Consider the following 25,469-nt stretch of genomic DNA (forward strand, 5'->3'; position numbering starts at 1 on the left):
TGTGGAACGAACTTTAATTGTATTACTTGTGACCACGTATACTTGCGTGATTTTGTGCAAACAAGTTTTTGGCGCCGCTGCCGGGGATCATCGGTGTTTTATTTTTAGTTTATGTGCTTGTCATCAGTGGTCGTTAACGTTCACTGACTCGGATTAATTTTTTTACTTGTTTGTTTTGCTTTTGTTTTGAGGTACGTAGTTGAGCGTGTATGCGAACACGTTCTAAATCTCGGAAGGAATCACTTGCAGAAGAAGTTCTTGATTTGAATATAGCTATGGGAGAACCAGTTGCAGCAGTAGCAGCAGCTAAGGCTTTGAAGGACTATTCTCAGCCAAAGATCAATGACATATAATCTAGTATCGTCAGGCCAGCTATTGCAGCGAACAACTTTGAGATCAAGCCGAGCACAATTCAGATGGTGCAGAATTCAGTTCAGTTTGGGGGTGCTTCGACAGAGGATCCTAATATGCAAATCCGGGAATTTATCGAGATCTGCGACACTTTCAAATTTAATGGTGTGTCGGAAGATGCTATCAAATTGAGGCTTTTCCCATTCTCTTTGCGGGATAAGGCCAAGGGCTGGTTGCATTCTCTACCAGCTGGTTCCATTACTACATGGGAGGATCTTGCTCAAAAGTTTCTTACAAAATTCTTCCCTATGGCGAAAACTGCAGCAATAAGGAACCAGCTAACTCAATTTCAACAACAATCTGGTGAATCCTTGTGTGAGGCTTGGGAGTGTTACAAGGAGATGCTTCAAAGGTGTCCCCATCATGGAATGCCTGATTGGATGGTGATTAACGGTTTCTACAATGGGTTGGGAGCACAGTCTAGACCTTTGCTAGATGCAGCATCAGGTGGAGCTCTATGGGCTAAGAGCTACGATGAAGCTTATGATCTGATCGAGATGATGGATGCCAATGAATATCAGAATCCAACCCAGAGACTATCTGAAGGCAAGGTAGCAGGTAATTTTGAAGTGGATACAGCTTCAGCTATTGCAGCTCAGTTGAAGGCTTTGACTATAAAGGTGGATTCTCTTACGAATTATGGAGTTCAGCAGGTTGCTAGTGTGTGTGAGTTATGTGCGGGCGTACATGATATAAATCAGTGTGCTATCTCTTCTGAATCAGCACAGTTCGTGAGTAATTTCCAGAAACCTGCTGCATCAGTTCCAGCCACTTATCATCCTAATAATCGGAATCATCCCAATTTCAGCTGGAGCAACAATCAAGGTGCTCAACAACAACAGCAGCCTTAGCAGCCTTATCAGCAGTTTCAGGGTCAGCAAGCGAGGCCGTTCAATCAAGGCTATGAGCAGCAGTATGCTCCAAGGCAACCATATCAGCCTCCGGGATTTCAGCAGTAACAATCTCATGGGAATGCTAGTCCATCATGAAAAAGAAACTTAGTATAGTTTCTTTTCACTTTGCGAAACTTAGGCCACCCTTCAAGGGTGATTGAAACAAGAAAGGATGTTTTTGTTGGTATCAAGAAAATCAACTTAAGATACTCTGTCGTATACTCAACCAAGGAAACCTAAGTGACTCAGTAAAAGCCTTTGATTTCCCGTACAGCTCACTTGTCTATATGAATACCATTCCATTTCTTCTCAGTTAAATGCAGAGTTATTATCTCAAGTGACTACAAAAATTACCTCCTTCTAGGGATATTTATTTCAACATAGTAGTAGGAATGTTTATTACTATAATTATACATCACTCACAAATTAAGACAAAATGACAAGGTAATCTTCTAATATCATCAACTTTTATGGAATTAAAGCATAATAAATAATTGAATTGTTTTCTGTTAAATGGCATCCAATCACTTTTGCACTCCGGCTATATTCTAGGATATATTCATAGTCAAGAAAAGTTACTAGATTTCAAGTGGTAGTGCCCACAAATGATTTCTGTAGATCCAGTAGTAATGGTGGAAACTGTTGTAAATCTTACTAACAAATATAGCAACATAGAAGCAAGTGTATAAAGAATTTAACAAGTTTAGGCCAAGACCACAGTTAACAAAATAAAACATGCAGGTAAACAAAATCAGTAACTGAAATAACGTAGAGAGAACGAAAGATGTACCCGAAACCATAGCTTTTAACAGTGAATGAAATACAGGTTCACAGATACAAAATGTCAAGAAAAATGATCACAGCTGAGTCACCAGGCCTTGCTCGAAGTCCTGGCTGCTCTTGAAGAGAATATTGCCCCTACCTGCTGCGTTTGGGATGCACACAATATCTCCACCAGGATAAAACAGCTCAGAGTTTATGTTAACAGCAGCAACAAAAGCTCCACTTCGACCAGCACCTCAGTTGCCGGAAAATATCAGCACTTCAGGACTTGTGGGAGAGAAATGCAGAGAGGTTGAAGAGAAGAGAAGAGAATGTAGTGTGTTCTATTTTTTATTCATTCAGTTTAGCCTCTATTTATAGGAGAGGAAAAATGAAACTGTCCACACACTTAATGTCTGAATTAAACTGCTTCATTAATGAAAAAATCAAAACTGATCAGCTTTTGAATTTAAATTATTTGTAACAGCTTTTCACATTAACACCCACATTATTATCAGAACTTAAGTTAAGTTCTGATTTGATTCATCAGTACTTAAGTTCTGATTCTGATATCAGAACTTGTTAAGTTCAGTTCTTAAGTTCTGATTCTGATATCAGAACTTGTTACAGATCAGATTATTTGCAGCTTCAATATATTTAGACTAAGCCCACTAACAAAGTGACTTAGCCTATTTCAGAGTACCCAGCCCAATAATCCAGTCACCGATAAATAAATTCGAATTAAAATAATTCTCAAATAAATAAAATCCTCGCCCAGGTCGCCTCGCGTACGCGAGACGCCGAGACATTCGCCCAAATCGCCCTTCGACCCGACCCGGTACGGGGCGGGGCGCGCGTGAAGCACACAACAACACAATGGACCATCACACACCTTAGTAGTTGTATACTACTCATGTGGGTAATACCATATAAAGCACACACCCTCCTTTATTTATTTCAATGTGGGACAAACATTCTCAAATTTTTCCAAGCTTTTCCAAGCTACTTTCAACTCTCATTTCATATGGATTCATTAAGAAAATTCTTAAAACCATACATGAAAATTTAAGTTCAAATATCATTGAACAATTTCCAATCATTAGATTTTAGGATTAACATCAAGAACATAATTAAATTAAGCTCTAAAATCCTAATTTTCTAACAGAAACATCTTGTCATTATCTTCTTTGCATTTGTATTCTCTCTTTATCTCTTTTACCTTTTCTTCTTTGTCATCTTTTCGACTCCAACCAGATAGGGGATGGTAAAGGGTGATCATTTGCATAGGGTTTGCTTTAATTATCTGACCATCTTATTGCAGTACATATCCATGGAGAGGAGGTTGCTGAAGTGGTCACGGCCAGCGAATAGATTCGAGAGTTTTACGGGGATCCACCCTAGAGATAGGAACATATTGTTTCGTGGCATTTGGTTAAGGATGGCTCGTAGTGGAATATCATCATTTTTATTGGTAGGAAGCTATTATTTTGCCGTTGATCAGTGGGTGTCTTGATGAATGTTTGACTGTCAACTAGTATAAGGAATAAAGATTTATGTGAAGGTACAAGTTGAAAAGGTACCACCTCATGCAAACAGATGTTTTTACAAAGGACCTTGTCTGTTTGTAGCAGATTTACATTTTGTTTCCTATGGCAGGTCATCGCATCAAAACTTCATCCATTGAGTCATCAATATTTTGTTTAATTTGAATGCCAGAGGGTAAAACACATTGATGATGGTATGTGGTTGCCTTTAATCACAACAATCCTACTATGCAAGAAGGGCATTTGTAAATGACTGTATGCTTTGTGCAACAACGAACTACTAGTATTGTTTTGTGATAACTTGTTATACAGAACCAAATGGTTTGTGCTTAAATCAGAAATGTATGACAATGGATAGTGTCAAAACGTATTTAGTAGGCGAGAGAAGGTCCAAGAAGATGTAGGGAGATTGCTTTTTCAGTTAAAGAAGTGTTTAGCAGAGGATAAATCATGAAGTGTAGTCCAGCAATGTCGGTGAGGTTGACTAGAATGGTAATATAGTAATCTAAGTTTAAAATATGTACGGATTTTTTTAATATTATATAATTTTTTAAATTAATTTAAATTTTTTAGGACATGAATTCTCTAGGTTTAAAATTTTAAATTATATAATTTGATTATAATTACATATATGTTGTCCTTAATATTTCTATAAAATGAGAAATTTTAGTAAAAAATATAGAAAAAATGTTGGCTTTTAACTAAAAAAAGGTACTTGATTAATTATTAGTAATTAAATATAAAAAGAAAATTGCTTAGTTATTAAAGGTAACATGTTTTACAAGAAAAATGAAATTGATTAGTTATTAGTAAATATAAAGAAAAGAGGAAAATGCTAACCACAGCCCTAAGGGCTATGTTTAAACATTAAATGCATGTGTATTTTTTATCAAAATTTACTTTTACTTTCATAAATTTAACAGGGCCCTCCTGCATATACAATATAATCACAAATCAGAATTTGTCAAGTGTTGAAAATTATGTTTTTATCAACAACCCTAAGGGCTCTGGACCCAAGAAAAGATAATGTATTTTAGCTAAAAAGGGTACTCAATTAATTATTAGTAATTAAATATAAAAAGAAAATTGATTAGTTATTAAATGTTACATGTTTTATACGGGAAAAAAAATTGATGAGTGATTAATGAATATTAATAATTGAGTAAGGATAAATAAGTAATGCTATAGACACTACAAGAAAAAATTAAATAGACATCATACATTAGAGATCGGTTGCTAGATTATTAAGTAAGGGTATTTAAGCGTTTTTGAATTTAAATTAAATTTTTGAAGACATGAATTTTATATGTTTAAATAACATGATTTGGTAATAATTATATATATATATATATTATCCGTGATATTTTTATAAAATGAGGGATTTTAGTTAGAAAATATAGAAAAGATGTTATGTTTTAGTTAAAAAAGGGTACTCGATTAATTATTAGTAATTAAATATAAAAAGGAAACTAATTAGTTATTAAAGATAACATGTTTTACATGAAGAAAGAAATTGATCTGTTTTTAGTAAATATAAATAATTAAGTAAGGATAAATAAATAATGTTCTAAATTACTCCTTCCGTCCCATTTTGTTTGACCCACTTCTTTTTGCACCCATTTCAATGTGCTTAGATGAGGTACTTATAAATGATATTTTTAAAAAAAATTTATTTTGTATAAAAATATAGTATCTATATTTTTATACAAATCGAAAAAAATTGAAAAATATAATTTACAAGTACCCGTTCCGAGCACATTGAAATGCGTGAAAAAGTCATAGGGACATACTTTATGGGACGGAGATAGTATTAAATAAGGGTAATTAGGTTAAAACATATAAAATTTTTAATAAGGGTAATTATAAAAATTATTAAGTAAGGATAATTAACTAAAAATAAATGTAAAAAGATAATCGACTAATTTTCATTAATTATATTATATTATGTTATTATTTACTTTAATAATTTGGATTACTGTACCATAAACCAACCGACAAACTTTCAGTGTTTCTTTTATTTTATATTACAATTATCTTTTTATAAAATTATTTTTTTAATTTTATTTTAAGATAATTTTATATACTTATGTTTATAGAGTATACTTATGTTTTCTTATTATAAATAATATTTACAAATTTTTTAATATATTTTATTAATAATTGGAAAGTATGGTGTGACATTTTTGGGTATATATTAGTGATTATAAAATTAGTTTTAAATCAAAAAGGTCGTAACGTGTTTTAATTAGAAAGGAAATGTTATTAATGATTGGAAAATATATTACGATTGTTGTTTTTAATTATTTATTATGTCTTATATTTCAACTAAAAGTAATTTTCAATGTTTCTATTTTAATATAATAATATAGATAATTTATTTGATTGATAGTAGGATAATATTCATATACTAAAAAGTTAATTTAATTAATAATCTTAACCAAATATAAGTAAGTATTTTAAATTGAATAGAATGTGAAAGGCATATGACACATCCTATTTGTAGTTGGAGAATCCTAATCCAATTAAACTAGATTGTAATAAGTAAATAATATATTAAATGTCAGGAATCTCAGAAAGTATTATCTGTGAGAAGAAAGAAGAAAGTCAATTTATAGTTTTAATGTTTCACACGAGAAGAAGTTCAGTTAGTTGTTCAAGCCTTAGTATAGCATTAAAGCCAGTGGATTTATTTAAAGTGACAGAGATTTCTGTGAAAAGAGAGTTGAGAAAAGAAAAAGACCACAACTAAGAGTCAAAGTGAAGATCAGAGATTGGAGTTAGTCGTTCATGAACCACAAACATTGCACTGAGCGTCAACAATTATCCAGTGGAAGTTCTTTATTATTTTCAGTGGTTTACAGAGTGAATTTAATTATCTAATAATTTAAGTTAAATTTTCTTTTAATTAATATAAATCATTTAATTGATTTAATTAACAAATTAATTCTGAAAGAATTAATTTATTTATTATATTAATTATTGCATTAATTAAATTCAAATTATCTACTCAATCATTAATTAATTAAGATTCTAAAATGACTTAATGATTTAAGTCATTCTGACTTAATTTAAGTCATATCTACCAGAAATGAATTAAGCCATGGTGATCAAGTAATACCGAACAAAAGAGTGATCAAGTCATACCGAACAAAATGTTGAATTCTATATTACTTGATTAAGTAATACCGACAATGCTTGATTAAGTCATGGGTTGAGATCTTAATCTCTGAATATGAACACTTCCGATCTGGTCCTAATGAAGGCATCCAAGAAGTGTTTGAAAGGTATAACAAAATTATCAACAACTTGCAAATCCATGGCATGCACTATACACAAAAGGAGATTAACCGAAAGTTCTTACTGACTATGCCTACTCACTTAGAATACAGGATCACTGCCATTAGAGAATCCAGAGACATGAATCAAATTGCTCTTGATAGACTCTTTGGTATTCTGAAAACCTTTGAGTTGGAGCAAGTTCAACAGAAAGAGATTCATGGCAAAGGTAGGGTGATAAGTTAATCTACAGCTCTAGTGGTTGAGACTCCAAAGGAAGTGAAAGCTAAGGTTGTTTGACCTTACAGCTTTGACAAGGAACAATTTGAAGTGGAGCATGGTCAGACACCGGTTAACCAGGATGGTGGAGAGTTTTACTCATTAGAAGAGCTGGATCAGTTGGAGGATGAATCCATGGCACTTATGGTGAGACAGTTCGGCAATTTCAGATTTAGGAGGAATCCTAAGTTCAAATTTAAATCTAACAACAATAGATTCTAGAGAGGAGGTTCGGTTGGATTTTAATCACAGCGGGGGCATGGTAAAACACTTTTACACATATAAAATTCAAATAAAAGCATATAAATCGTGAATAAAAATTCGAGGGATCGAATCTAACCTTTTAAAATAATTCGGAGACAACGATCAGAGATTCATAGCAGTTGCGCCTCAAGTGTGAAGCACTCCACCGGTATCCACCAAGAAAACGATGTTAAGGAGGAGGAAGGAGGTGGAGAGAATTGGGTTTTCCAAACTTTTTGGGTTTTCGGGTTTGATGTGGGTTAGAATAAAATAAGGTCTATAATAGTGTATTTATAGGCAAAATTTTCAGCTGAAATTTTCCCATAAATATTATTATTATTATCCCATTTATTATTCTTATTAATAATTAAAACACCTTTTAATTATTAATCCTTTTTCTAAACACTTTAGAAATAATTCTCTCTCTTGATTTAATTTCCAAAAATTAAATCCTTTAATTAATAATATTAAGAACTTTTCTTAATTAATTTATAATCAATTAAATCTCATTTAATAAATTATTAAATTTGCCAATTAATTATTTATTTCATAAATAAATAATTATCAGCCATTATTAATTAATTCCTCCACCATTAAATCATTCTCCTTTTCTGGTGTGACCCTGTAGGTTCAATATTAAGCCGGTAGTAGAAATAAATAATAATAAAACTATTTTATCATTATTTATATAAATTCTCTAATTTATTAAATATGATTAATTAATTAATCATATTTATTCTACATCGTGAGGGATACTTCTCAGCATATCGCGACTATCCGGATAATATGAATTCACTGCTTAGAATACGAAGAACCTATTCAGTGAATAGTTACCGTACAATAAACTCCTTCTACCCTACAATGTCCCGTACAATCACTTGTTTACCATTTACTATGCGTAGTTCTATGCAAATTAGAAACTCCTTTCTAATTTCATTCACTCTGGCCAGAGATTTTTGAACTAGCATAAGTGGATCAGCCTTGAATATTCGCTTCCTTCACTGGAAGGGGTAGACCCTTTATTGATCATACACTATCTTCGTGTACAAATTCCTATACCCAGAAGAGCCCTAATAATTGTCCCTGGAGACTAAGAACTAAACCAAAGCATAGTTCAGTGTACACAAGATGACTATGATGACCTCAAGTCTAAGGATACTTGTACAACTATCACTAGGTGAACAACTGCTGACACGTGAGTGAACTCCATCAGTTGTTCAGCTGTGCGAGTCATGTTCAGTGAACTTATTCCATAATAAGCACCTACATACTAGCTATAGTGTCACCACACAAATGTCTATGAGAACAAATATCATTCATAATGAAGCAAGCATAGTATGTACCGATCTCTGCGGATTATTAATTACCAGTTAGTAATCCTATGACCAGGAACTATTTAAGTTTAGAGTTATCATCTTTTTAGATCTCACTATTATGATCTCATCATAATCCATAAAAAGCTTTACTCTAAACTATGGTATATCTTATTTAAACACTTAAATAGATAAAGCCCATAATAAAAATAAAACAAGTCTTTATTAATATCCATGAAATTAAAACAGATTACATAAAAGTTATTCCTAAATCCTAATACATGATTGAACTTAGGACATATTCCTTTCAGGTTCTTCGTTCTCCGGTAGTAGGGGTGGCTACAAAACTGGGGTTATTGATAGAATCAAAATTTGTTGTTATAATTGTAATGAACTTGGACACTTTTGTTAGTGTAGGTGCCCTAGAGGCAATACATTATTCTTTTATCTTTATGTCAGTTGATCATTCAATAAACGTATTTATTATGACCTTAATTACTGCGATATTTTTTTAGCATAATAAATGTCCTTAGAATCATGATACAAATTGTATAGTTTAAGTACATGACTTGAACTTGAGATTATATAATATATCATATTCTTAAAGGTCCCTAGTCGAGTATTATTATATAGGACAATAATAATACATAGATAGACTAGTATATTATTTGATAAGATAACCACATCTCATTGGTTATAAGTATGGGGATACTAAAGTCAATACATAGGTACATGTGAGAGTACATGGTACTGGATAGACCCACAGTGAGATTCTTCATGTTTAATAAAGTCATAAGAAAGACTCACAGTGATAATGGTGTAACGATCCTTTGACTTGAAATCATTATATTTCTATACGAGGATTAATATACTTTGACTACATTAAAAGTTACTTTTGATCGGGTGATGATAAAAGTGGACATCGGGTATATCATGAGTCATATGAGAAATATGAATGATAGATAAATGATTTAACCCTCCTATAATTAGGAGAGATATTATTGGCCTCTTGATTGAGTGAGATTATAAAAGCATGGCCATGCTCAAATAATGATTTGTCTCGATAATCTACTCATAGATCAAGTAAACCCGGATTAAATGTTGAAGAGGATGACTAAATACACGCCTCGAGTTTAATCTATAATATGTATGCTTAAAGGGATTATATTACACGGAAAACATTAATCATGAAAGGTTTTATCTAATCACGATTTAATTATTGTTTAATTGGGTAACAATGATGTATTACTAGATACCGCTCATTATTTATAATTTTATTAGAGAATAAAATTATTGCCAATTAAATAATAGCCTATAGGGTCGCACAAATAGAGCACTTAATGGAATAGTTAATTTAAATTATGGATTTAAATTAATTGATGATTATTTGAATTTTATTATAATTAAGTAAGACTTAATTGAGATAATATAAATTCGAATTAAAAGGAATGTTTTTGCCCATAATAATTAAGTATGACTTAGTTATTAATTAAATAATAGAAATTCGTTTTTATTATTTAATCCAATACCTACTAGGGTTGGGCTTTGCTATTATGGGCCTTTTTAATCAGTCATTATAAATAGATAATGAGAGGTTAAAGAGGCTTGTACGTTTTTAAGAAAACCCTAGCAGCAAAGAGAGGCAGAGGCAATTCAGATCGTCAAGAAAGAGGCTAGTACATCCATTCCGTAGTCAAGTTCGTGAGACGTTCTTGAAGGTGCTCGTGTGGATACCATAGAGGTGTTTCTCCGAGAGGTAGACACAAAGCGTGATAGCTAGGATCTCCGTTGAGTTTGTGAAAGTTAATCTCTTAAAAGGTATGATTCGTTATCTCCATAATCTGCCCATAATTATACATGGATCCTGTTTTTGGGTTTCGAAATTTTTGTTTTATTTACGTTTATCCGCTGCGTTTTATGCCTTCGGAACCCATCAATGGCATCAGAGCTACGTGTATAAGGGGCTGATTTGGTTACGTGTTTTCTGTATTTTTACAAGTATGCATGTGTGATGAGTTTGCCATGATAACAGTTATGTTATATGAGTCTGCCATGATAACAGTTATGTTATATGAATGATATGATGAATCTGTTAATGATCTATATGATGATACTAGTATGTTTAAGATCTGCCATAACTCATATGTATGCGATCTCTTAAAATATGTATACTGATACACGTTTTTGGTAACTGGGATATGGATCGTGTGTATACTGATACATGCTTCTGGAATAGTATTCTGATACATGTTTTTCTAGTATTCTGATACTTGATTTTGCAAAAATTTCTGCCATCGGGGGGCTCGATCCGCGTGCTTAGGGTTTCATTTTTAATTTGTGCTTATGACATATGCTTTACTTATTTATTATTCTTGATTGGATCATGATAAGTGATAAATACTATGTCATCTTTGTATGATCTATCATGTTCTTTAATGGTTACTTGAGCATGGTGCATAGTTATGGCCTTAAGACCTTAGTTGTAATAGTTTATTCTTTTGGTTTGTAATAAATACGACTTGCATGTCGTTTTCTATTTGTAGTTGTTTTATCTTGAATGTAACTCGAGTTCTTTTGTAAGTTCATTAGTATAATTCTTAATGTAACATCCAAGAAGGACAAGGGAAAGAGGAGGCATCCTATGGAGGCCAAGAAGACAATGGAAGCAATAGAGAAGACATATGTAATAGTTATTTTTACACCATAGATTGACCTTGATCTTTTCATTAGCCTGAAAAGATCACATAGGATTGGGCCATAACTATTGCACGTTTACTTTACGTACTTTTCATATGATGTATAAATAGTATGTGTAGAGTAGAAAATGCATGTTTTAATTAGATTAATGATGCATGTATGTATTAGATACATCACCCATGCCATGCCTTTAAACAAGATAAAATCTGTAACTGTAAGTCATATGTCATAGCCTATTTGTATATTCGAGGATTCAACTCAACTCAAATAAGAATGTAATAAGTAAATAGTGGATCGACCGTCAGAGAGATCTCGCAAAGTAATATCTGTCAAAGGATTCAGAAACAAGGTTCATCTACAGACTTGAGGAATTAATTCACTGGAAGAAGTTCAAGAAATTGATCATGCCTCAGTGATATAAGTCAAGATCGTGGATTTAATCAAGTGACAGAGATCTCGTCAGAGTATCATTAATTACAAGGATTTAATCTGAAGAAAATCAGAGTATCAAAGTCAACACATGAAGAAACGTCACGGAAGTTAGTCACTCATGAACCAGACAGTACATCGAGTGTCAACATTGAAGTGGTGGAAATTGATTCATATATTTCAGTGATTTTCAGAAGATTATCAGAAGATTGGATGCTGCTCAAGGTTAGTATTAATTCTCTATTAATTAATTAGGTCATATAATTTAATTAAGAAAATAAATTATATCTGCAAAGATTAATTTATTGATTAATTAAATTAATTGATTAATTAATTCAGAATTAATATTAAGGATTTTCAAGTTTTTAATTGGTTTAAAATCTATTTAAATTGAAACAAGGCAAACTGATTGTATTAGTATGAAAATCGGTATGACAATCAATAGTCATACCGAAAGTCATGCTAATTCATTTAATTGTCTTGTTAGAATTTTTATTAGATTAAAAATCTGTTATTAATCTTTGCAAGACAATCTGAATTGTACTTATGTGACAATCGGTATGACAATCAATTGTCATACCGAAAGTCATGCCAGTTCAAATAGATTGTCCTGCCGAAAGTCATGCTGGTTCAAATGATTGTCTTGCTAATTCAAAAGGATAGTCTCACCGATTGTCATGCAAGCTTACAGGATTGTCATTGCAGTTCATTTGCATTCGGCTGTTTACTTAAAAAGAAACAGAAGCAGCAGAAGTTAAAAACAAAAACACACAAGTCAAGAACAAAAGAAAGCAGCCGCCTCTGAAAAATATCATCCTTCATCTGCAGAAATTCAAGATCAATTTCTAGTTTGTTAATGTTAAATCCAAACCACTAGAATTATTTATCTTGTTCTTGTGTAACAATCTAGCGGATCAAAATCCCTAGAACTTAATCTCAAATTGCGTTTAGCATTTGAATCTTTTTATTACAAAAATAGAAAAAGTTCATGTCGAATTTATTCTAGATTTGTGATAATTAATTTGAGATTAATTCCTTGTAATCGATACAGTTGTTGTAACACCTTTCAAGTTTAATAATATTTTTATTTAACTTGAATTTTGTTTCACATTTTTTATTCCGCATTTAATTCGATTATTCGGTACTGTTTGTATTCAACCCCCCCTTCTACAAACACATTGGGACCCAACAATTGGTATCAGAGCCTTCTGATTAACGAACAAATCAAGATCCTAGACTTTTGTGATTTTTCAACTCCTTGAATTTTTATTTATTCAAAAATTCATAATGACTTCACATAAAGTTGGAACCGTTAAAATTCCACAATTTGATAAAGAGAATTATATCATGTGGAAGAAGAAGATGCTATTATTCTTACAAGTTGCAAATCCCAAATATTCAAACTTGTTAAAGAAGGGTATAAAAACTCCGATGGTTATTGAACCGGAGGTAATAATAGATGGTGTGGTGACTACTGAAGCTAGAACCTATCCAAAAGAGCCTGAAGATTTTACTCCTGCTGAGAAGGAAGAAGCCTCCTTGGATGCCAGCCTTCAATTAATATTAATTGATTCCCTTGATCCCTTGATGAACAGACATGTGATGAACTGTAAAAATTCCAAACACATGTGGGAAACTATTGAGGTGATTAATGAAGGCACAGAGGAAGTTAGGGAAAACAAGTTGGAAATCCTAACCTCTGAATATGAACATTTCAAATCAAATCCAGGAGAAGGAATTACTGAAGTGTTTGAGAGGTACAATGCGTTGATCAACAACCTGAACATCAATGGAAAGTATTATTCAATCAGGGAGGTCAACAAAAAGTTCCTTTTAACACTGCCAGCTCATCTTGAACATAGAATCACTGCCATTAGAGAAGCTGGAGATCTGAGTGAGATTTCTTTGGACAGGCTCTATGGAGTGTTAAAAACCTATGAGTTGGAGCAGATTCAACAGAAGGAAGTCTACGGGAAGGATAGAATGGTCAGCACATCTACTGCACTTGTAGCTGAAGGTCAACAACAACAACAATCTCAACAGTTAGAAAGAATGGTACAGTTGTCCAAGGGTGAGGAAAATGAGTTAGTAGCAGAATATGATCCTCCTACTACAAATCAATCAAGTGATGATTTTTATTCCTTGGAAGAGCTGGAGCAATTGGAAGATGAATCAATGGCCCAAATTTTCAAGAGATTCTCCCATGTCAGATTCAGGAGGAATCCCAAGCTTAAGTACAAGTCCAACTACAACAAATTCCAGAAAGGTGGATCTTCATCCTCTAACACCAGCAGTGGTGGATACAAAACAGGGATGGTTGATCGAAGCACCATTAGATGCTATAACTGCAATGAGTTGGGACACTTTGCCACAGAATGTAGGAAGCCAAAGCAAGTAAGAAAGAACTCTGAAAGGGCTTATCTGGCAAAGGGAAGAAGCTGGGATGATACTGACAGTGAAGATGAAGATGAAGGAAATCTTGCTCTTATGGCTATTGATGGAAAAGCTTCATCGTCAAGAATAGAGGTAAAACTTTCTGATGCTGAAATGGTTTATCATCTAAGAGGTAACTTAGATTGTGCACGTCGTGATAATGAACTGTTAAGTTTACAGATCACAGACCTTGAGAAAGAGGTCAATGAATTAAGACTTGTGCACATTAATCAAGAAAAATTAAAAGAACATGTATCTTTTCTAGAGAATAGAGTTGACTGTTATAGAAAACTCGAAATTATTCTCAAAGACAAGATCACCGGTCTTGAGACTAAGGTTAGAGCCTACTTCAATTCTTGTTCGAAGGCTAAAGAGTTCTACAGTAAGCAAGCTGTTAATCAAACATCTGGAATAGGTTATGATTACAATGCTGCTATTGGAGAATTAGGCATAAACTCCCCTCCTCATGTATGTGCTAAAGGGAGGGAAGTACCACATGTGCTTAAGGGTGTTGATGAACCCCTCTATAAAGCATCAATTGCTGAACCATTTGATGCGACCTCTTCTGTTATTCAAGAAGAAATACGTGCTGAGGATCATGCTTATGAGAAGATTGTTTCCAAGTCAAGTGAGTCGAAAGTTCCAGTCAAAGTTGTGAAAGCAACTGAGACTAACTCAGACACACATGAGTTGGATAACAATAATGCCATGTCTACCATCCATAAATTGCCTGCTGTTAATCACTCTCATAAAGCATGTGGTGTTGCTAATTGTATGTCTTGTGCTTTTAATATGATGTATGCATATTTTAATGGTAAGCATGTGTCTAATGATAAGACTACTCCTCGTCAGCATGTGAATAACAAGAAGCATGATAGGTCTAAGACTGCTAGTCCTTCTAAGGCTAGAAAGGAGACATTTATGCCTAAGCTTAAACAGAAATTTGTTAACGCTGTTTACAAGGTCAAATGTTCAGTCATTGAGAAAGTTGAGGCAATTAAAATTAAAAATGTTGTTTTGCCTGACAAAGGACAGTTCTACAAGTATGCCGGGCCCAACCAAGTTTGGGTTCCGAAGAAGGTCTAATCCATTTGAAGTGCAGGGCAGTATACAGGTGTAACCGGTAGTGTGGATTCTTGACAAGTGGATCATCAAGACATATGACCGGAGATAGAGCCCTGCTATCAAATGTGGTTGAGAAAGCTGGCCCCATGGTTACCTTTGGAGATAACAGCAAAGGTTTATCTGAGGGATATGGCTGTTTGTAAGCTGGGAATGTTATCATTGTAATTTTGTATATTGTGCTAGGTTATTATCAGGATGCAGTATCTAACATATAGCACCAGTGATGAGACTTGAGAATATTATGACATATCAGACACCTGTTGCACATTACACTTGGAATTGTACTCTAGTAAGATGTGTACAAGTGTACTCCTGGTTGGTAAGTCAAAAGAGGAAGTCAATGCACCACAGTTCATGGACTTTGCAGCTGCAGATCTATTGGACTATGCAATTTCTTCTTCATAATCTCACTTCAGGTTGGTATGAACTAGTATACTGCTCAAGCAATCGTCAAGGACATGGTATGGCACTCTAACAGAAGTTATAATTTTATATGAATAAGTAGAGTCGTCATATTAATAACTATCTTATCACTAAGCACAATCATATTGTTTTATATGTGCAGTGGTATATTGATTATGCAACATAACAATTAGTATCTAAAGTACTTGACAAGTATCGGTCAATGATATGTTGTTAACATTATGTTGCAGATATTTGTAAACTTTTGACATGAATGAGAATTACTTAGACTTTACCCTAAGTGATCAATGTTTTATCAAAAACTCATTCATATTGAAAAACAAAATCAAACTTCTTTCTACATTAGTGATTTCTTATTTCATGTAAAATCTTTTGAAATCACTATTGTAAATCATTTTCTCTCTATTACCATATGTTCTGTGTTACAGGTTCAGTCTCCAATGACTTTCTTTCATTGACAGTCATGAGGTTGAAAACCCACAACGTCTATCCCAGACTGTAAAGACAATCACAAAAACAGAATCAACCAACACTCTCTTACCACTAAATGTAGTATGAATGAGCGTGAGGGAGATAGTGCCTTAGTGCACCACATAAGGAAGGTTCTGTAGTCAACCCAGTAGCTCTGTCTCCTACATAGATGAGTAGTATTTAAACCGAGACAACTGCTAGCCCCCATACATCTTCTCAAAAAGATGTAATGGCTGAAAAGGCACAAAAACAAGTTACTAGATTCATTCTCTCAACAGGGTGAGTCTATTGAATTTTGCCTGTCGGCCAAGGTATCCGATGTAGTGTCACCACTTCAAACATAATCAATTCCTGATGCACAAGGAGAGGTTACACACACAAAGGATGAGTTGACGGAAACAAGAGTTTCGACCATTTTAAGGTCAGATTCGATTGTTCAAGGTTCGTTAGTGGACCAATTGCCTTTACAGGTGTTAGGAGAGGATATTGATCCAAAAGCCATATGTCAGTGGTCAGTATCTACCTCCCCAGGCTTAAATCCCCTGGATGCATCTGCGGATAGTGGATCTGACATAGGTGCAGATCGGCAACTTGTTGACAATGATTCAGATATTACCTGATAAGTCACAAGGAAATGTCTTCACAGGCATTAGAAGGGAACCTTGATCTTTATGCTAAATTCTTTGGATCATTGTTTACCTTCCCAGAATTCAAATCTGGAACCCTAAAAGGGAAACTAGCAACTTGTAAATTATAACTCAGATTTATCTGACGAGTTTAACAAGGATGGGGATTTGTGAACTCCCATTGCACCACCTGTGACCTCCTTAAGGATGGCTAAGGTGATTTTCCTTGCAGGTACAGCTGGATTATGGAGCTATGAGAGAAGAGTGATACACTTGTGAGAATGAGTGTAAACACGAGTGGAGAGAAGAGTGAAACACATGTGAGGTACACTAAACAGGATCACACACTCATAGTGAGGAAGAAAGAGAAACTACTTGTTAATTCTTTTCCAACCAAGTGAAATATGAGAACTCCTTCTGACGACGGCATACATTCCTTCTTTAAGGGGGAGATAAAAGCTTAAGTAATAGTTTGGAGGATTCCTCAACTAAGGGGGAGAAATAGCAGGGAGGAAGAAAAAGATCCTACATGTACAGTACACCACACCATTGTTGTTTGTAACTACGGATCCTATTGTACGAGAGAGGTGGTAAACACAAGGTGATTTCCTAGTAAGGGAAGAAGCTGTTTTCAAAAGGGGAGTACCATTGGTTTTTATCTGCGGATCCTATTGTACGGGAGAGGTGGTAAACGAAGGTGATCTTCTTTAATCAGTTGATTCTCATAGGGGGAGAAGCAAGAGATATATGGGCTTCTCAACAGGAAATGTGGTTGTACAAATGAAGATGAAACTACTTGAAGATATGTTCAGTCTAGAGGAACATCTACTTGGAATCTGGAAAATGTTAAATCTCATCCAGAAATTTTCTGCTATTTACTTTGCATGTATGTTTATATCTTTTTCTTATTTGTTAGTTGAGTTATCCTCTAGGTATTTGTGTGTTATTGTCTAACAAACAAATAGGGGGAGATTGTAAGTCATATGTCATAGCCTATTTGTATATTCGAGGATTCAACTCAACTCAAATAAGAATGTAATAAGTAAATAGTGGATCGACCGTCAGAGAGATCTCGCAAAGTAATATCTGTCAAAGGATTCAGAAACAAGGTTCATCTACAGACTTGAGGAATTAATTCACTGGAAGAAGTTCAAGAAATTGATCATGCCTCAGTGATATAAGTCAAGATCGTGGATTTAATCAAGTGACAGAGATCTCGTCAGAGTATCATTAATTACAAGGATTTAATCTGAAGAAAATCAGAGTATCAAAGTCAACACATGAAGAAACGTCACGGAAGTTAGTCACTCATGAACCAGACAGTACATCGAGTGTCAACATTGAAGTGGTGGAAATTGATTCATATATTTCAGTGATTTTCAGAAGATTATCAGAAGATTGGATGCTGCTCAAGGTTAGTATTAATTCTCTATTAATTAATTAGGTCATATAATTTAATTAAGAAAATAAATTATATCTGCAAAGATTAATTTATTGATTAATTAAATTAATTGATTAATTAATTCAGAATTAATATTAAGGATTTTCAAGTTTTTAATTGGTTTAAAATCTATTTAAATTGAAACAAGGCAAACTGATTGTATTAGTATGACAATCGGTATGACAATCAATAGTCATACCGAAAGTCATGCTAATTCATTTAATTGTCTTGTTAGAATTTTTATTAGATTAAAAATCTGTTATTAATCTTTGCAAGACAATCTGAATTGTACTTATGTGACAATCGGTATGACAATCAATTGTCATACCGAAAGTCATGCCAGTTCAAATAGATTGTCCTGCCGAAAGTCATGCTGGTTCAAATGATTGTCTTGCTAATTCAAAAGGATAGTCTCACCGATTGTCATGCAAGCTTACAGGATTGTCATTGCAGTTCATTTGCATTCGGCTGTTTACTTAAAAAGAAACAGAAGCAGCAGAAGTTAAAAACAAAAACACACAAGTCAAGAACAAAAGAAAGCAGCCGCCTCTGAAAAATATCATCCTTCATCTGCAGAAATTCAAGATCAATTTCTAGTTTGTTAATGTTAAATCCAAACCACTAGAATTATTTATCTTGTTCTTATGTAACAATCTAGCGGATCAAAATCCCTAGAACTTAATCTCAAATTGCGTTTAGCATTTGAATCTTTTTATTACAAAAATAGAAAAAGTTCATGTCGAATTTATTCTAGATTTGTGATAATTAATTTGAGATTAATTCCTTGTAATCGATACAGTTGTTGTAACACCTTTCAAGTTTAATAATATTTTTATTTAACTTGAATTTTGTTTCACATTTTTTATTCCGCATTTAATTCGATTATTCGGTACTGTTTGTATTCAACCCCCCCTTCTACAAACACATTGGGACCCAACAGTAACGACTCAAGATTTAAAATTAACAAACGATCATGAGATTCTCGTGTTTATGAAACACGGAATAAAATACGAATTTTCTTTATTTCTGACATGGGGCGATTTTGTCAACAACGGGTTCATAGAACTTGTAAGGCTGTGGGTTTTAAGCGAGACCGATGTGACTCCTCCACTACCTGGAAATCAAACCATTGACGAGTATTGATTTGAAGTATTTTATTCAAGGAAAAATTGGGAATCTCTTTATGATGGGATCATGATCGTTCTAAATTAAAAATCCCTAAGTAAAAATATTAAGTTTTAATCAGATGCTTTCCAATGAATGAACACTCATTAAATCCTAGATCGATAAGGGGAAGGGCTGTCAGTGGCAGGGGACTCCTATCTATCATGGTGAAATGCGACGAATATAAACGGTTATATTCGGACATTGTATCATTGGGTCTAACTTAACTGAGTCATCATAATAAGGTGAATATAAACGGTTATATTCAACTATTATGAACTTAGAAGCATAGAGTTTGGTTAAAAATCTATTAGATAGATAAGATCAATTGTTGTTCACCAAATTATCCAAGAATTATATATGATATAATTGACAACTGTTGTCTACCTAAATAATCATGTTTTAAGGATACCAGTGGTTGACTTAGAACATGACGGAATATGGATCTTGGCTCACTAGAAAGATTTATGGGATATACTTTCTGAATTAATAGTTAGGGCTATTAATTTGATAAAAAAAATAGTGGGAGATATATTACGAATATATCATAATCATATGAACATAAAATTTTAACTCAGACAATCTAATGTTTATTTTGCGCTTTTATTATTGTAGATACAGAGTAATGGCAAACAACACAAACACACTATCCGTACGTTCAGTCCTTGAGAAGGACAAGCTGACAGGAGGAAACAACTTCCTAGACTGGCAGAGGAATTTGAGGATTATCCTCAGGCAGGAGCGCAAGCTTCATGTCATTGATATTCCTCCTCTAGGCCCCCTTCTTGAGGGTACTACTGCTGATGAACGAGCAGCACGCACAAGGGATGAGAATGATGCAAATGATGTTGCATGTCTTATGATGGCAACTATGAGTGCTGAGCTTCAAAGACAGCATGTGCATATGGATGCATATACTATCAATGAGCACTTGCAAAGCATGTTTGCAAGCCAAACTCGTCAAGAAAGGTTCAACACGAGTAAGTCACTTTTTAATTGCAAACAAGGGGCGAGTGAACCAGTTGGCCCACATGTTCTGAAGATGATTGGTTACATTGAGTACCTTGAAACTTTGGGTTTCCCGATTGGTCCGGAAACTGGTATTGACCTAATCATGAATTCTTTGAACAACAAATTCACTCAGTTTGTTGTGAACTACAATATGAATGAATTTGACAAAACACCTACTGAATTGTTGCATATGTTGAGAACATATGAGACCAACATGAAGACAGCTGAACCTGCTCCCATACTGATGGTGGGAAATAAAGGTAAGGCCAAAGGGAAGGGAAAATGGAAGGGTAAGAAGAAGATTGGATCTGATTCTACACCCAAGCCAAAGTCAGGTCCCAAACAGGCTTTAAAGCCTAAAGGTGGTGTGGCCAAGGGTGAATGTCACTATTGTAAGAAAGATGGTCACTGGAGAGAAACTGTCCAATTTACTTGGAGGATCTGAAGAAAAAGAAAGCAGTTCAGATTTCTGGATCAGGTATTTATGTTATAGAAGTCAATTTGTCTATTTCTATATATTGGGTATTTGATACTGGATGTGCTTCTCACATTTGTATAAATGTGCAGGGCCTGCAGAGAAGTAGAACTTTGGCTAAGGGAGAAGTGGACCTAAGAGTAGGCAATGGAGCAAAAGTTGTTGCTTTATCTGTAGGGACTTATTATTTATCTATGCCCTCTGGGCTTGTTTTAGAACTAGAAGACTGTTTTTACGTGCCTGCGATTCGCAGAAACATTATTTCTGTTTCTTGTTTGGACAAGAAAGGTTTTTCGTTTACAATAAAGAACAAAAGTTGCTCTTTTGCTTTGAATGATTTAACCTATGGTGTTGCGTGTTTATTTAATGGTTTATATGTTCTTGATTTAGATAACCCTGTCTGTAATATAGAAAAAAAACGACTTAAAATGAATGACTCAAATCAAACATACCTCTGGCATTGTCGTCTAGGCCACATAAATGAGAAACGCATATCCAAATTACATAAGGATGGATACTTGGATAAGTTTGATTTTGAATCATACCAAGAATGCGAATCTTGTTTGCTTGGTAAGATGACTAAAGCCCCTTTCACTGGTAAGGGTCAAAGGGCCACTAAACGTCTGGAGCTAATACATAGTGATGTATGTGGCCCAATGCGTGTAATGGCTAGAGGAGGCTACTACTACTTCATAACATTTATTGATAATTTCAGTAGATATGGATATGTATATCTTATGAAGAACAAATCCGATTCTTTTGAAAAATTTAAAGAATACAAGGTTGAAGTAGAGAAGCAAATTGGCAAAGATGCAAGTATTAAGATCTTATGATCCGATCGTGGGGGTGAATACTTAAGCACCGAATTTAGAGAGTATTTGAAAGAGTGTGGTATTGTATCACAACTCACTCCGCCACGAACACCTCAATGGAATGGAGTTTCAGAGAGGAGAAATCGCACCTTGTTGGACATGGTGCGATCGATGATGAGTCATGCAGATCTTCCAATTAGTTTATGGGGTTACGCTCTAGAAATAGCGGCTTTCACACTTAACCGTGTTCCTACTAAGAAGGTTCAAAAGACTCCATATGAGATATGGAAAGAGAAACGGCCAGGCATGAACTTTATGAAAGTTTGGGGATGTAAGGCGTTTGTGAAACGTCAAGAATCTGACAAGCTTGGACCTAAATCCGAAGAGTGCATTTTTGTAGGATACCCTAATGAAACAAAGGCGTATTATTTTTATAGTCCTTCTGAGCAGAAAGTGTTTATTGCTCGAGATGCTGTCTTCATGGAAAGAGATTTTGTTTCCAAAAGAAACAGTGGGAGAACTATAGATCTCGATGAAGATCGAGAACCGCAAAATAGCATTGAACCTGAAGTGGAACAAGAGCAGAATAATGATAATACTCAACAAACACAGGTTGTTCGTAGATCTGGTAGATTTTGCCATGAGCCAGAGAGATATGGATTTTTCATGACTCAGTGTGGTGATTTGATGCTCATAGATGAAGATGAGCCTCTCACATACCAAGATGCTATGAACAGTCCAGACTCTAAGAGATGGCTTGAAGCCATGAAATCCGAGATAGATTCCATGTACGAAAACCAAGTATGGACTTTGGTTGATCCACCTGAAGGGGTAAAACCCATAGGGTGCAAATGGGTTTTTAAGAAGAAAAAGGGCATGGATGGAAATGTTCAGACCTATAAAGCTAGGCTGGTTGTAAAAGGTTTCAAACAAATTCATGGTATTGACTATGATGAAACTTTCTCACCAGTGGCTATGGTCAAGTCTATAAGGATTTTACTTGCCATTGCAGCATTCCATGATTATGAAATCTGGCAAATGGATGTCAAAACAGCCTTTCTTAATGGAAGCCTTGAAGAGGATGTGTACATGACACAACCTGAGGGTTTTGTCGATCCAAGGAATGCTGGCAAAGTATGTAAATTGCGTCGATCCATTTATGGATTGAAGCAATCCTCTAGGAGATGGAATATCCGTTTTGATGAAATAGTCACAGAGTATGGCTTTGTTCAAAACGAAGATGAACCGTGTGTTTACAAGAAGGTTAGTGGGAGCTATGTGGCATTCATAGTACTATATGTTGATGATATACTACTAATGGGAAATGACATACCTTCTCTAAAGGCTGTTAAGACTTGGTTAGGGAGCAATTTCTCCATTAAAGACTTAGGAGAGGCATCCTACATTCTAGGAATGAGGATCTATAGAGAAAGATCTAGAAGGATGATCGGTCTAAGTCAGAGCACATACATTGATAAGGTTTTACATCGTTTTGGAATGCAAAATATAAAAAGGGGATATGTCCCCGTGTCTCAAGGGATAATGATCTCTAAGGACCAGTGTCCGAAATCATTGGATGAGAAGGACCACATGAATAAAGTTCCATATGCTTCAACAATTGGATCTATCATGTATGCAATGGTATGTACTCGCCCAAATGTCTCGTATGCTTTGAGCATGACGAGCAGATACCAGTCTAATCCGGGTGAAGGTCATTGGACGGCAGTTAAGAATATTCTTAAGTACCTGAAAAGAACTAAAGATTCATTCTTGGTGTATGGAGGAGAAGAGAAACTCGTTGTAAAAGGTTACACCGATGCAAGTTTCCAAACAGACAGAGATGATACTGTATCACAGTCTGGTTTTGTATTTTGTCTAAACGGAGGTGCTGTAAGCTGGAAGAGTTCAAAGCAAGAAACAGTAGCTGATTCTACAATGGAGGCTGAGTACATTGTAGCTTGTGAAGCAGCTAAGGAGGCCGTTTGGATTCGAAAGTTCATTTCTGATTTGGGAGTGGTTCCATCGATCGCAGATCCCATTGATCTATACTGCGATAATAATAGAGCCATTGCACAGGCTAAAGAACCTAGATCACACTCCCGGGCTAAACATATACTCAGGAGATTTCACCTTATTCGAGAGATTAATGAAAGGGGTGATATACACATATGTAAAGTGCACACAAATGATAACATTGCAGACCCACTGACCAAAGGCTTGTCGCAGCAGAAGCACGATGGTCACACTAGTTCTATGGGTATTAGATATAAGGGTGATTGGCTCTAGTGCAAGTGGGAGATTGTTAGTGTAGGTGCCCTAGAGGCAATACATTATTCTTTTATCTTTATGTCAGTTGATCATTCAATAAATGTATTTATTATGACCTTAATTACTGCGATATTTTGTTAGCATAATAAATGTCCTTAGAATCATGATACAAATTGTATAGTTTAAGTACATGACTTGAACTTGAGATTATATAATATATCATATTCTTAAAGGTCCCTAGTCGAGTATTATTATATAGGACAATAATAATACATAAATAGACTAGTATGTTGTTTGACAAGATAACCACATCTCATTGGTTATAAGTATGGGGATACTAAAGTCAATACATAGGTACATGTGAGAGTACATGGTACTGGACAGACCCACAGTGAGATTCTTCATGTTTAATAAAGTCATAAGAAAGACTCACAGTGATAATGGTGTAACGATCCTTTGACTTGAAATCATTATATTTCTATACGAGGATTAATATACTTTGACTACATTAAAAGTTACTTTTGATCGGGTGATGATAAAAGTGGACATCGGGTATATCATGAGTCGTATGAGAAATATGAATGATAGATAAAGGATTTAACCCTCCTATAATTAGGAGATATATTATTGGCCTCTTGACTGAGTGAGATTATAAAAGCATGGCCATGCTCAAATAATGATTTGTCTCGATAATCTACTCATGGATCAAGTAAACCCGAATTAAATGTTGAAGAGGATGACTAAATACATACCTCGAGTTTAATCTATAATATGTATGGTTAAAGGGATTATATTACACGAAAAACATTAATCACGAAAGGTTTTATCTAATCACGATTTAATTATTGTTTAATTGGGTAACAATGATGTATTACTAGATACCGCTCATTGTTTATAATTTTATTAGAGAATAAAATTATTGCCAATTAAATAATAGCCTATAGGGTCGCACAAATAGAGCACTTAATGGAATAGTTAATTTAAATTATGGATTTAAATTAATTGATGATTATTTAAATTTTATTATAATTAAGTAAAACTTAATTGAGATAATATAAATTCGAATTAAAAGGAATGTTTTTGCCCATCATAATTAAGTATGACTTAGTTATTAATTAAATAATAGAAATTCATTTTTATTATTTAATCCAATACCTACTAGGGTTGGGCTTTGCTATTATGGGCCTTTTTAATCAGTCATTATAAATAGATAATGAGAGGTTAAAGAGGCTTGTACATTTTTTAAGAAAACCCTAGCAGCAAAGAGAGGCAGAGGCAATTCAGATCGTCAAGAAGGAGGCTAGTACATCCATTCCGTAGTCAAGTTCGTGAGACGTTCTTGAAGGTGCTCGTGTGGATACCATAGAGGTGTT

The 25,469-nt window shown here is 34.3% G+C and overlaps 1 non-coding gene across 1 annotated transcript; it reads right to left on the reverse strand.

The window, feature by feature from the left end:
* Nucleotides 1–674: 674 nt before the first annotated feature.
* On the reverse strand, nt 675–781 carry LOC141702973 (small nucleolar RNA R71). The gene has a single exon (XR_012567318.1). It is a non-coding gene; the product is annotated as a small nucleolar RNA R71 (small nucleolar RNA).
* Between the last annotated feature and the right edge of the window lie 24,688 nt (nt 782–25,469).

This window comes from Apium graveolens, unplaced genomic scaffold (genome assembly GCF_009905375.1).
Source record: "Apium graveolens cultivar Ventura unplaced genomic scaffold, ASM990537v1 ctg6013, whole genome shotgun sequence".
NCBI classification, from domain to species: Eukaryota; Viridiplantae; Streptophyta; class Magnoliopsida; order Apiales; family Apiaceae; genus Apium; species Apium graveolens.